This window comes from Ictidomys tridecemlineatus, chromosome 4 (genome assembly GCF_052094955.1).
Source record: "Ictidomys tridecemlineatus isolate mIctTri1 chromosome 4, mIctTri1.hap1, whole genome shotgun sequence".
Taxonomy (NCBI): domain Eukaryota; kingdom Metazoa; phylum Chordata; class Mammalia; order Rodentia; family Sciuridae; genus Ictidomys; species Ictidomys tridecemlineatus.
The window spans coordinates 128,766,336-128,779,892 of NC_135480.1; the positions used below are offsets into that span (position 1 = coordinate 128,766,336).

At 37.6% G+C, this 13,557-nt stretch overlaps 1 long non-coding RNA gene across 3 annotated transcripts in view; it reads right to left on the bottom strand.

The window, feature by feature from the left end:
• Positions 1-9,304, bottom strand: part of LOC120889776 (uncharacterized) — an 80,138-nt gene extending 70,834 nt beyond the window's left edge. Inside the window, exon 1 of one of the 3 annotated variants that reach the window (XR_013438026.1) lies at positions 8,996-9,304. This is a non-coding gene — a long non-coding RNA (uncharacterized LOC120889776). The remainder of the gene's footprint in view (positions 1-8,995) is intronic. The other 2 variants (XR_005733884.2, XR_013438025.1) reach the window with 2 other exon arrangements.
• Between the last annotated feature and the right edge of the window lie 4,253 nt (positions 9,305-13,557).

The window sequence follows — 13,557 nt, forward strand, 5'->3', positions numbered from 1 at the left end:
ATATACATATGTAGAATTATCTGTAGTCACTAATAAGTAGTACCCTCACAAGATCTTATTTTGAAGACAAACTAACTCTTCATAACTCATTATTCCACCCTTAAATGAAGCAAGTCTGAATTTTGCAATAAGTCTGAATTTTGTTAACCATCCTCTCTGGCTAAGGCAAACCTCTTTCTCCTTCAAAACTGATCTCATTTGGCTGACAGCCTCTCTGCTTGATCTCAGCTCCAGCGGGAGCAAGCAGTGGTGCTTCATGCATTCTCCCTTATAACCCAGCCTGCACAGTATTCTAGTCTAATGTGCCCACCTTTTCCTTCTCATTAGACTACCACCTTACTGGCACCAATGCCATGTGTGATTTATATCTATATATCCAATACCTAGCAGTGCCCAGAACAGAAAACCCCCTGAATAAACACCCTCTCTCCCAAGAAAACAAACCATAGTTCCAAATAAATCACCAAGGAATGAACACCTGTCAACATTTTGGGCACTTTCATAAACCCTAAAAAAGTAAAATAAGTTCAAGTTGGTCTCAACCTTGGGTTGCCTAGTTTCACCTGATAGCTGAGCTCATGCCCAGAGATTCTGATCCATTGATCCAGCATAGGGCCTAAGAATTTGCCTTTCTAACAAACTTCCAGATGATCCTAATGCTACAAGTCAGAGAATTACATTCTGAGTAGCCCTGAAGCCATCAGAGAACCCAAACAGATCTCATGTTCTACCAAACACACATATCTGCTATTGGACTAAATAATTTCAAAGAGAAATTTATAATATAGTACTTACATATTCTGGGTCTCATTGTTTTCTACCCAGTGTTTTATTTTTTAAATTAATTTTTATTGTTGTTATCACATAGTCTAAAAAGGATTAACAGTCTGTCGATACCTGTTATGAAAAACAGCCAGGTATGAAACTGGGGACTGACACCAAATCCTGGGGCTCATTCACTATGCTCCAGCCTCCTTTTTGGAAATTGGATGTTTGGGGTTTTGGGGGTGTTGGATGTTTGTTTGTTTTTCTTTCTTTTTTTCTTTTTCCTTTTTTCTGGCAGTTCTGGGGATTGAACCCAGATACATTCTATCATTCTACCACCAAGCTACATCCCCAGCCCAATTTATTTATTTTCCTCTTTATAAATTGGAAATGACTACAGTTTTTCCTTACAAGGCTGCTGTAAACCTACAGTGAATTTACACATGCAGAGTTTATACAATGTCCCTGTGGCACATAGAAAGTATTCAAAAAAACCTTAGCTTTTAGCATCACTAGTGTTCTCAAACATTGCTGTTTTTATACACACTATCAGCAGTAGTTTAATCTTCACTACAACCCTACAAACACTTGCCTAAAATCAGACAGTTAAAAAGAGCTAAAATGGGGATGAAAAGGTTAGATTCCAAGATTTATGTTTCTCTTTCTAATTTATTCATAAACCTGAGAGCTTATTTAAAGGCAGTTTCTCAAATGTAGACCAACTGGATTAAGTCACAGGTTTGATCCACTGTATACTAGTTCCCCTTTTCCCATGGCTTTGTTTTCCTCAATTTAAGTTACCCACAATCAACCATGGTCCAAAAATATAAAATGGAATATTCTAGGAATAAGCGATTCATAAGTTTAAAAAATTAAAAATTATCATTGTGGTGAAGCAGCACTGTTATCATCCTGTGTTTCCCCTTTAACTGTGATGTTGAGTTTTGCCCTGAATTCAGTTAATTAAAGGCCTTTATTTCAAATGGGATGGTATATTTAAATATGCTTTCTCAACATCTGTAAGACTAATCACAGGATTTTTTCTATAAAGCTGTGAATAAGTAGAAATATAGTAGTAGATTTCTTCTTTTCTTTATTTCTAGAATAAGCTTTTAAAAGCTAGGCACAGTGGTGCACCTTTTAATTCCAGCAACCTGCGAGGCCAAGACAAGAGGATCACAAGTTCAAGGCCAGCCTCAGCAATTAAGTGAGAGCCTCAGCAACTAAGTAGGCCCTGCCTCAAAATACAAAATAATAAGGACTGGAAATGTAGCTCAGTGGTAAATCACCCCTGGGCTCAGTCTTTAGGGCAAGAAAGAGAGAGAGAGAGAGAGATTTTCTCAGGTCCCATTTGACTGCCCAGAATTTTATCTAGTTCACAGAGGGTTCTAGAAGTTTATAAGTCTAGCACACCAGCAAATTCTAAATCTGATGCTGGTGGTATAGAGATCATCTTTCCACATACTGCCTTACAGGATGAACATTAGAATTAATGAGAAAAAGTGTAAGACAGCTTTAGAAATTAAGTATTAAACAAATATCTATTGTTATGGAAATAAATTGTTTCCCTCATACGTTAGAACTATATCAAAATAAAGAAGAAATTGTGTTCCAACACAATTGAGAAACAGAAACTATTGGTCAGTTAAATGAAAACTGCACTTGATAAATGAATCAAGTCATTTATCAAAGATTAAGAACTCAGTTTCTGGAGTCAGATTTAAGTTTAATTCTGAATATTATTTCTTATTACCGTATGATCCTGCGCAATTTATGTCACCTTTCTGAGCCTCAATTTGTGCATTTGTAAATTAAAATACCTACCCCAGAGGATTGTCTTTAATGTTAAATGAAATAATGCATGTAAAGTACTTAGGTCTGGGTCTGGAACAAAATAGATCCGTAATAAGTTGGACCACTATCATTCCTATCAATGTGGTTAGCCAGATGCAGGAATTGTACAGGAAAGGGATGCTATTTGACAAGAGCACAGCTTTATCCACAAGTATAAATGGTAAACAAAAGGATCGGAAAAGTATTTTAAAACTTAATCATATTTAAGAATATTGAGTGCTCACCATTTATCCTCCATGTGTGTATAAATATCAGCATTCCTACATCTTCATAATGTCTAAGAAATGTGACAAGTGTGTGCGTCGGAGTCCCCTCCTAAAACAGCTCTTCATGGTCCCCTGGCAGAAATGGACATTGTCCCTAAACAATTGCACAGAAATGAAAAAAGCCTTCTCAGAAAATCTTTTTGCTCTCTGTGGATTTCTCCTCACTAAACAGTCCCTTTCCATCACCACCAAGACAAACTCATGCATTCTAAAATGCCTCCCAGATCACTGGAAGAAGGCTGCAGCTGACCAGACACCAGCATATCCTTTTCATTGATAAACAGAATTCAAGACGAGGAATAAAAGAACCTTTAGATAGGAGAATTTGCTTTCACCTGTTTGGTTTATTCTGCCTGTAAGCTAATTCTAAATCCAAGATGTGTTTCTTTAGAAAGCAGAAATGTGGAAATCAAAGTTAATTCTAAATGCTTAAAAAGCTTGACTTGAAGTTGCCAAATCACTTTATGTTGCTGGCATGTCATGAAAGTGAATTGGCATAAAATAATTCTTAGAAAACACCTCACTGCAGCAGCAACAGAAAGACACTACTTCTTGAAAAGGAGACAAAGAATTGCATTGTGAAGTCAGTCCATCTGTCAAGTGAATGAATTAGGCTGCAGGTATAAAGGACATGGCTAGCCCTAATATTCTAGAATTCTAAGACTATTTATTCATCTATATTTATATGTGTGTGCAGGATGTATATAATTCAAATTTTATTTGATTCCAAGCAAATGATATAACAATGTGATGCTACTTATTAAAACATATTTGACTTTTTAAAAATCAATTTTTACTTAGTTTTGCAGTGCTGAGAGTCTCATGTGCACTGGGCAAGCTCTCTACCACTGTAATACTATTTAAACAAACCAAAATTCTCCTTCTTTAGCATTAAGCTAGTTCATAAACACAGAAATCACCTAACAAATGGGAACATGAATTTTTTTCAACAGTATAAACTACCTCCAAGAACATCACAGAATTTTGTTTGGTTAAATATTAGGTTAAAATCCTGCAAAGGCTGCCATCCTGAAACTTGAAAACTGTTACCATATTTTTAAAATTGAATTTAGTATCCCATATAATTTACATACTTAAACTTTTTATGTGTGGGTTTGTGCGAGCATGCATGTGATTTAAGAAGATATCCGTCTTCTTGAACTACACTCAAAAAGTCTAAAATTGAAAGTATCGACAGAACAACAAGGAGAGGTCTCTGAATCTGCTTTCTGAAGAGACAGGAGAAAGTAATTTATCCAAAAATCTTAAGTCGTCACCACTTGTCCGTCCTCATTCTCTTAGACTCCTAAACGCAACAACACCTTTCTCGATACATATAATCTTGTTTGTTGTTTGTTTTTAGCCTCGAAAGAAACTGGGTGCTCTATTCTCCTCCTCCGCTGCTGCCTGGTGGCAGGGCGGTCTCTCTCAAAAGGCGCGCCCCGCCGCCAGGACTGCGCCTGCAGGAAAGAGAACCTTCTCAACCCTTCATCGTTCCCCATTGTCTCTAACATTTAAAAGAATAGGGGGCGGGGATGGAGGCTAGAGTCCGCAGGGTCGTGAATGTCGTGAATGCCGTTCCTGGAGCTCTTCTCGATCTGGGCTTTGGTAGTTAAACATCCCCAAGGAAAGCGCCAACCCCGGGAACTGCCCAGAGAAACCCACATGTGTGCCCAGAAGAACAGGCACGTCGACTTCACTACGGAAATGAAAAGAAAATAAAAGTTCCAACTATGTGACTCAGACGTCGCCTTGTCCTCAAGAACACGAAACTGCACGGCATAATCCCAGGGATTTCCAGGGTCCCTGGGTCTCCAAGCTCACAGAACGTGCGTGGCCTCTCTGTGGCTCGCTCGGTTTCCACAGCCCTAGCGCCGTTTGCGGGGCGACTGGGGAACCAAAGTGAACTTCTGTTTCCCAGTTTGAAGCGCTTCCGTATCTAAGCAAAAGTTTGAAAATCTCACTGGCCAAGGACACCATCCATTTGCTCCAGGCGGCTAGCTCTGTGCTCTGTGGTCATCTGTAATGTAGAATCAACTATTTGCCTTCTTTCATCACCTAGCTTCATCCCCGAGAAGCAGGAGAATAGTTTTGGTAACAGTTTTGATGTTTTTATTAACCCCACAGTAAAACAAAATAAAGTAACCTTTGCCAAGAGGCGGAGGTACAGGGGAAGTGTTAATTCCCAAAGCAAATACTACTGCTCTTTTTAAAAACGATCTGCCCCAAGCCTCTGATCTATACAGGAGTCTAAGCTTTTGCTGTTAGAGACACTTTGGCAGGACAGAGGAAGAAAAAGAAAGAAAGAAATCTACAAAAGGAGAAGAAAAAGAAAATAAATTGTACAAATTTTCTTGTTTTACATTTTGTGCATTTTCCCACAAAACCTCCCATAACCCTGACTTCTCAGCAAACAAAACATTTGAGCAAGGATATGAGAACAAACAGTCATTTCTGTTCACTGAAAAACTGATTTTGTTTATGAACATGGGCAAACATCCTTGCCCTGGGGGATGCTTGTGTTTGAAATGTTTAATGAGAGCTAACCAGGTCTTTTGCAGGCCTGACTTGAATGCAAATAAAATTTGAACTTTGTTATACAGGGGCAGATAATGTTAAAGAAAAAGATACCACTATGTGTTCCATGTGAATTGGGAATCTTCTTTTTATTCCTGATTATTCATACATTGTGTTTTCTGGAATATGCTTGATATGTGGATGGGGGACAGGACATGTGCAGGATTATTTCAAATGTTAGCACTGAAAGGGACCTGAGAAAGTCATCCACTTAGCCAGCATTCTCATCTTTGCAATCAGGGAACAAAGACTCTAAAAGGTTGTGACTTGGAACTAAACTCCGATGATATAAACAACTTTTGAAAACAGGAACAGCCTGGAAGCCAACATGCAGGTCTAATAAGCATTTAAAGCTTTTTACTACCATGTAAAAAGCCCTCTAGACAGTCCTCCCAACACATCGATAAGGATGGGGTTACCCAAGAGCCCTAAGTCTGTATAAAGCATTGTATGTGGAAGTCTTTCTCTTATCCTTTCTTCCTCTCCTCTTCCTGAATACTAGCCCTTCCATTTTCTAATGAGGCCCTTCTAGAGAAGAGGACTATTGCAATAGGATGCTGTGGTTCAGACAATCTCACACACACCATATGCACTAAATACACTTCAGTTAAGCCCTTTTAACTTGCAAGAGGTAGGAAGCTTTATGAGTGTTAACAACATATGTGGCCCTGGTAATGAGAGGGGACCTGAGAACCGTAATGGAGAGTAAATGCAAATCAAAGCAAAAGCCAGCTGCCCCTTCCTCTCTCTGTAGGCAGAAGCCAGGGCATAAGCAGCCAGTTTGGAATTGGGAGAGAGTACAAAAGGGAAGGCCTCTAGAGTGGAGTTCTATTTTATTTTATTTTTTACAAAGGTTAAAGGGCTTCTTTTGAAGCAGGAGCCTAGAATTTAAACCTCTACATCAAATAAGACATGATATTGTCTGCAGATATTGCCTAATACCCTATTGTGTATCAACATTCATTTAAAAAGGGGTGAGTTTTTTCTTGAAGAGAGGATGAGGTTTTTTAGGGTTTGTTTGTTTGTTTGGTTGGTTTTTGGTTTTTTGTTTGTTTAAATTTAGATGACTAGGGTTTTGCCAATGAGAAGAATTAGAACTTTATTAGGAAAAAAAATGGGATTCAACACACGTTCTGTTCTTTTCTACTAAGTTTTTTTGTTCAGAAATTTGGACTCCTGCTATATAAAAAAAATCATGTTATTTTTAAGAAGCAAACAATATTCACCTCTTTTGGAGCAGTAAGGAAAGTTTCCTTTCCCAAATGAAACCAGGGTTTCTCAGCCTACAGAACCCTAACTCCTAGCACAGACAGTCTGGATATCAATATCTATCTTCCTCCCCTGCCCTTCTCTGTCTCTCTCTTTTTATACAAGGTTCTAAACCTAGTGGTGTTTTAGCATTGAGCTACATCCCTAGCCCTTTAAAAAAAATTTTTTTTTTCTAATTTTGAGACTGAATCTTGCCAGGTTGCTGAAGGTCTCACCAACTTGCTGAGGGAGACTTACTAAATTGCCAAGGTTGTTCTCTAATTTGCAATCCTCTTGCCTCAGCCTCTCAAATCACTGGGATTACACACATGTGCTACTATCACCAGCAACTGCCTGAATCTCATAAACCGCTTTCTATTAGACTCCCTCTCTGCTCATCCTTTCTCCTTCAGAACAGCCCTGGATGCTGTTTCTAGGTTTTTCCCTTAGTGAAGCTTCCTATGTTAAGGCATAACTTAAAAGAATCCACTCTTGTAATTTGTACTATCTCAAATTCATTATTACACTAGAAATATAATTAATTCACTCACTTTTTTTTACCTTGCTTAATTTTTTAAAAAATTTTATTTATTTTTTATTAGCTACACATGACATTACAATGATCTTGGCAATTCATACATTTGAATCATTGGGGTATAATTTCTCATTTTTCCAATTGTACAGATTGCAGAATCACACTGGTCAATAGAGTCCCCTATATACATACAGCAATCATAATGTCTATTCTATTAATTCACTCACTTTTTAAAGTCATCATCTGTGCTAATGAGCAAAGTAGAAATTAGTAAAACTTCCCTGTTTCATATATCAGTTCTATTAATTTATGCTTTAAAAAAATAATAAACTTTCATCTAAACACCTCAAATCTTACATCCTAAATCAGATACAAACCAGAGGGATTGATCAAACCATGTGAACCAAATCAAAGATTACAAGAAGTTCAAAATTAATAACGTTCTATTTGGAAAACCTATCCTTTTGAGAATTACAGTCATGAAGTGGTATGTTTCTGATTTAGTTAATAAGAGTCCAATTATATTTGAAATGTAGATTAATTATCCTAAAAGCATTAATCAATTTGGCAAGGACACCTCAATAATAATGTAGTCTCTGTATTGCTTCCATAGTAACATTGTGCCTCCATAATATCAATCAGTTTATTGATACAAATACCTCTTCCTTTCAGTTAATTCAAATAGAACATTTCTTTGGTACTTTCAGCTGATGGGATAGCAAATAATTTTTAGACTAAAAGTTGAAGTGGATTGATTAGAAGCAATTTTTTCTGTTTTGCACAATAAAAAGATGAACTACATGGTTCGCCAAGCCAATTTGCAGAGCAACCTCTCCTCTCTAATTGCTGCCAGACTAATGTAGTAGAAGCCGAGTCCTAGGAAGTAGAGAAATCCATTTACCCAGCCATGACATTTAAGTAGCAAACACAAGTAGTGGATTTTTCCATTACCCTTCATTTCAGCCCTGCTACATTCCACCTGTGACCCTTATGAGACGAGGGCAATGTGCTTTCATACAATTTGGTAACTATAATAAACGACCACTTCAAAATGTTTGAGAGCAGACTAAAAACATTTTGTAGAAAAGCATAATTAAGTCCATAACCAATCTCACTAATTCCTGATAATGTACTGGAAAACCAAATTATTTCATAAATGCTCTCATAAATGCACATCTTACCAGAGGGAGAGAAATAGTACATTTCCTCTACCACAAATAACACACCGTTTGTCATCAATAGTTCCAGCCTTGCCTGGTACTTTTACTTTGTGTCAGACTTTTACTTTCTTTCAAGTTCTCTGAAAATCTCATAGGCTCCATTGTCTATTTTACCAGAGAGAAAGGGGAAAATATCTTCAAATAAGATCTGTAATACATATTAAAGAAGAAAAAAGACTCTCTGCCTTTATTGTTTACAAATCCTCCAAGACATTTATTTGAGTCTCAGCCAGAATTTCCCCATGTAAATTCTCAACAAAATGATACAGAGAAACTTGCAGAAATGTGTCTTTCTGCTATATGGTCACTGTCATCCCTAGTGCAGAGAACAGTACGTAGAAGAAGTGAATGGCCCGTAAACATTTGCTGAACAAAAGATGAATGTTTATAGAGCCCTTGGATTTTTGTGGTGGGAAGAAGACCAAAGCAATATTTTTAAATGAAACAAAGTCAGTTTTGTTTTAAACACTAAAGGAATTACTCTTGATCTCTCAAATAGAAAGAACAAAAGAGAATTTAAAATTTTTTACCTGCAATTTCTTCAATAATTCATCAATGCCATATTTGAAGTTGAAGCCTTCACTTCAGGGCTGAATTCAGAAGCTAACTGCTCAAAAAGCCAGCCTCAGACAGCATTTTCGGTTTCAAACAACCTTGTGCAGAACCACAAAATAGAAGACAGTCCTTAGAGAGTGTGTTATCTGAAAACTAAATGTTTTACCCTCTTCTTTATGTTTGTTGTTTGCTTACATTGCTTTGACAAAAGATTTATCTGCTAGAATTCTTGCTGGTATAAACTTAATAGCTTGGATATTAAAACCATCAAGTTCAAGGTTAGAGAGAAAAATGCCAACCTTGTTTCTTAATGACAGCAGTCTGCCCACATAAATACAGTCAACATTATTCTTGATGGTTTAACAAGTATATTTAAAAAGCAATTAGTTATGCCAGTGTTAGACTGAAAACAATTTTAAATAGCATAACTCAACTCAAGCATTAAGACCCTTCTTGGAAAGGTAGTCATTTGAACTGACATGATTTAGAAACTGTGCATTGTTTCTGCAAAGTAATTTCTACAAGGCTGGGGAATACGTGCTTAGGAAGATTCATGTTACTGTAGGTCATATTTTCTCCCTCATTAAAAACAAAACTGCATATAATTGACTCTAATAATATTGAGTAACTACCAAAAGCTTTGCCAATAAAGAAAATGTGGTACATATACACCATGGAATACTACTTAGTCATAAAAAATAAAATCCTGTCATTTGCTACAACATGGATGGAACTGGAGATCATTAGGTTGAGTTGAAATAAGTCAGGCACAGAAAGACCAACAAGTACTGCATAATGTTACACCTTTGTGAAGTATTAAAAACTTGATCTCATAGAAATTGAGGGTAGAATGGTGGTTACCAGGGAGAGTGGGGATGAAGGAGGGATGGAGAAAGGTCGTTCAGTGGATTCTAAACAGCAGATGGATAGGAGTGAGAGGTTCTGGAGTGCTGTTGCACAGTAGGGTGACGATAGATGACAACAATGTGCTTTACATTTCAAAAATTCAGAAGAAAGGATTTTGAAAGTTTTTGTTATAAATAAATAATAAATATTGGAAGAGAGATTTGTAACCTGATTTAAACATCACAACAGGTATACGTTACATATTACATAATAAATTAATATATCATTATTAATTTTTTCCATTAATATGTATAATTTTTATATTTTATATATAGATGGATCCTCTAAAAAATTCATTTAAAGTTAGGGGGTGAAACTTTCCTATAGAAAGCATTGATATTAGCGGCTATGAATTAAAACCTAATAGTTATGGATCTTTGCCTCTGACAGTACTGAGACACAGAGAGAGACGGCTCACTTAATCTGATATTGCACCAAAGGTCCTAGATGGGGTCAATGTGGGTGGAATTAAGTCCTCAGAAATGGTAAACAGGGAGCCAAGAGCAGCTAAATCCAGGACATTGAAGTGGGAAGACAAGACAGCTACCACCTGGAAAGCTGAGCCAGGGAGTAGGGTGAGGTGCAAGGCCCTAGGAGGGCTGCTTCCCATCCTTGGGCACTGGGGAAGTGCAGCACCTGGCTGATTGAAGACATTTGAGGGATCTTTGATCAGGGGGCTACACAAAGCAAGGAATGCACTGGCAATGGGGAAGATACATCTCCGAGCGAGGAGGTCAGCCAGGTCCTTTGGGTCAAGCTAAGTCCATGTGGATATGAAGATATCTCAAGATTTTATACTTGTATCCAGTGTATCTGGGCAAGCATCAAACCCTTTAAGGTGATATTTGTTTTCTCATAGCTGTCCTGGTAAAATGAGTACAATCCTTTTCTCAGTGGGTTAATCTGACATTAATGAGGCCTGGTTCCTTCACATTGAGCTTAGTGCTTTAGACCTTAAAAATGCCCAGGTGTTTTTTTCTAGAAAACAGTCATTACCACATCCACAAATTGTCAACAAAATCAGAAGCAGTTGGGAGAAGATTATAGGAACACAGATGTCAGAGCCTCAAAAGCTGAACTTAAGGGATGTTTCTGCTATGTACGAGCTATGTGACTTTGGGGAATATAGTTAACCTCTCTGAGCCTCATCTGAAAAATGAGGATGGCACGTAACTTGAGGATTAAATGAAATAAACCATGCTAAGCATTTAGCATAGAACTTGACATACAGTGGCCAGCTATGAATGATTACTATTGTTGTTATTATGAGACAGCAAAATGCTATACTGGGCAAAAAGCTGGATTTTATATTTGGGCCTCAAAAGGCATAGGTTCTGTTTTTGGAACCATAGCCATTGTTCTTCCTCAAAATCATTTTCAGACTATGGCGAGGTAGAAATAAATGATTGACTAAATGTTGAGTGTCCTATATCTGAAAATTTTTCATTTTCCTTCCTTTGGCTTCTTTTCTTTTTTTTTTTATTGGTTGTTCAAAACGTTACAGAGCTCATGATATATCATCTTTCATATATTTGACTCAGTTGGGTTTTGAACTCCCATTTTCACCCCAAATACAGATTGCAGAATCACATCTGTTACATACTCACATTTTTACATAATGGCATATGAGTGACTGTTGTATTCTGCTACCTTTCCTATCCCCTACTATCCCCCCTCTCCTCCCCTCCCCTCCCCTCCCATCTTCCCTCTCTACCTCCTCTGCTGTTGTTCACTTCTCTCCCTTTTTTCCCCTCCCCCTTGCCCCTCATAACCTCTTATAATTTTGTGTATCATTGAAGGTCTCCTACCATTTCCATATGCTTTCCCTTCTCTCTCCCTTTCTCTCCCCCCATTCGTCTTGTTTACTATTGGTCTTTTCCTCATGCTCTTCCTTCCTGTTCTGTTCTTATCGGTTCTCTTTATATCAAAGAAGACATTTGGCATTTGTTTTTTAGGGCTTGGCTAACTTCACTTAGCATAATCTGCTCTAATGCCATCCATTTCCCTCCAAATTCTATGATTTTGTCATTTCTTAGTGCTGCATAATACTCCATTGTGTATAGATGCCACATTTTTTTTATCCATTCATCTATTGAAGGGCATCTAGGTTGGTTCCACAGTCTAGCTATTGTGAATTGTGCCGCTATAATCATTGATGTGGCCGTATCCCTATAGTACGCTCTTTTAAGGTCCTCAGGGAATAGTCCGAGAAGGGCAACCTTTGGTTTCTTTTCATGTCCCAACTATTTCAAGATCACCTCTCCTTACTAGCAGTTTGTTCTGTACTCTAGAGAAATATTTATTTAAATATAAGTCCAAACTAAGGGTAATTAGTAAAATAAGCTTCTGAGGGAAAAAAAATAATATTGCACATTCCAGTGCCATATATTTTCAAATTATTCATTCAGTTTATGCTTCTTGTAGAGATAATTGAGAAATAAATGCATGCTATAGCAGTGCAGATATTCAAGACTTAAATTGTGTATACTGTCCCTTCAAATGAGACCAACTCCTACACCTTGAAGGAAACATCACACCACCTGAAATACTCAAAACTACTGTAAATTGGTGATTGCCAATGATAAGCTGGTAAATCCAAAAGTGTTGGTTATATTAAAATATGGTTTCCACCCCACTCCACACTACCCCACCCCTGGCCAGGGTAAAAGATGTGTACCTGAGACCTCAAAAGAAAGGTGAATTTATATAGAAAAATAAAGACAGAAAGAAAAGATGAAAGGGATAGAGAGAAAACACTTGTAGGTGAAGGAAAGGGAGAAGGCAGCTATATGGTACGTAGGCTGATGATAGCTATAAGTCCATGGCACCTGGCTGTGAGGAGCAGCAACTGATCCCCAATGTATCCCTTTTATAACCAGTTGTTCCTGGTTTCTGAACAATGCAGTGATATCCAGGTTCTGCAGTCAAGTGAAATAAGTCCCTGGGGTATAGATCCCAGAGGGTTATTGCTTGAATGGCCCCTGACATCCAGGTTTAGGGACAGTTTTGTAATAATTATCCATGAAGCGGAACATGTATTGTTACTCCTAAATGCTTCATCCTCTCAGACTTTGACCTTCGGCTTTTCCTTTGTCTGGTTCCGAATGCCAAGGGGTTTAGGTAAAGGTGGAGGAGAGTTTTCAGCAGCTGCTGAAGAAAGTTTCAGAGAGGAAAAAAGCAGGAGATTGGGAAAGAAGTTAATTTGGAGGCTCTTTAAGTCTTAGTATTCAGGGACAAATTTCCAGCTATGTTCTTTCCATTGCATATTATCTTAACAAGTTTAGAAAAATGGTTGTGTTTAAGACAGCGCTGTGGAAACGTACTGTGCTCTTTCTCAGCAATGTTTTAGTCAGGTAGGAAGGACATCTATTTTTAAATGTTCAGTCACATAAATTAGCTTGAGCCCCAGACTTTAATGCTGAAGGAAAATTAGATTGGATCTAAATAATTGAAGAAAAGTAGAGAAACATTTTAATATAACTTCATAATTTGACTCAGAGTTCCTTGAGCCATTAGAGCTCAGTCTCATTAGACACATCATGACCAAGTAGTTGGTGAGTACCGGTTAATAACCTGAGCATTTGTGGGTCCTTTTTGCCTGGCTGAAAGCTGATTATGCTTATTAGAACTA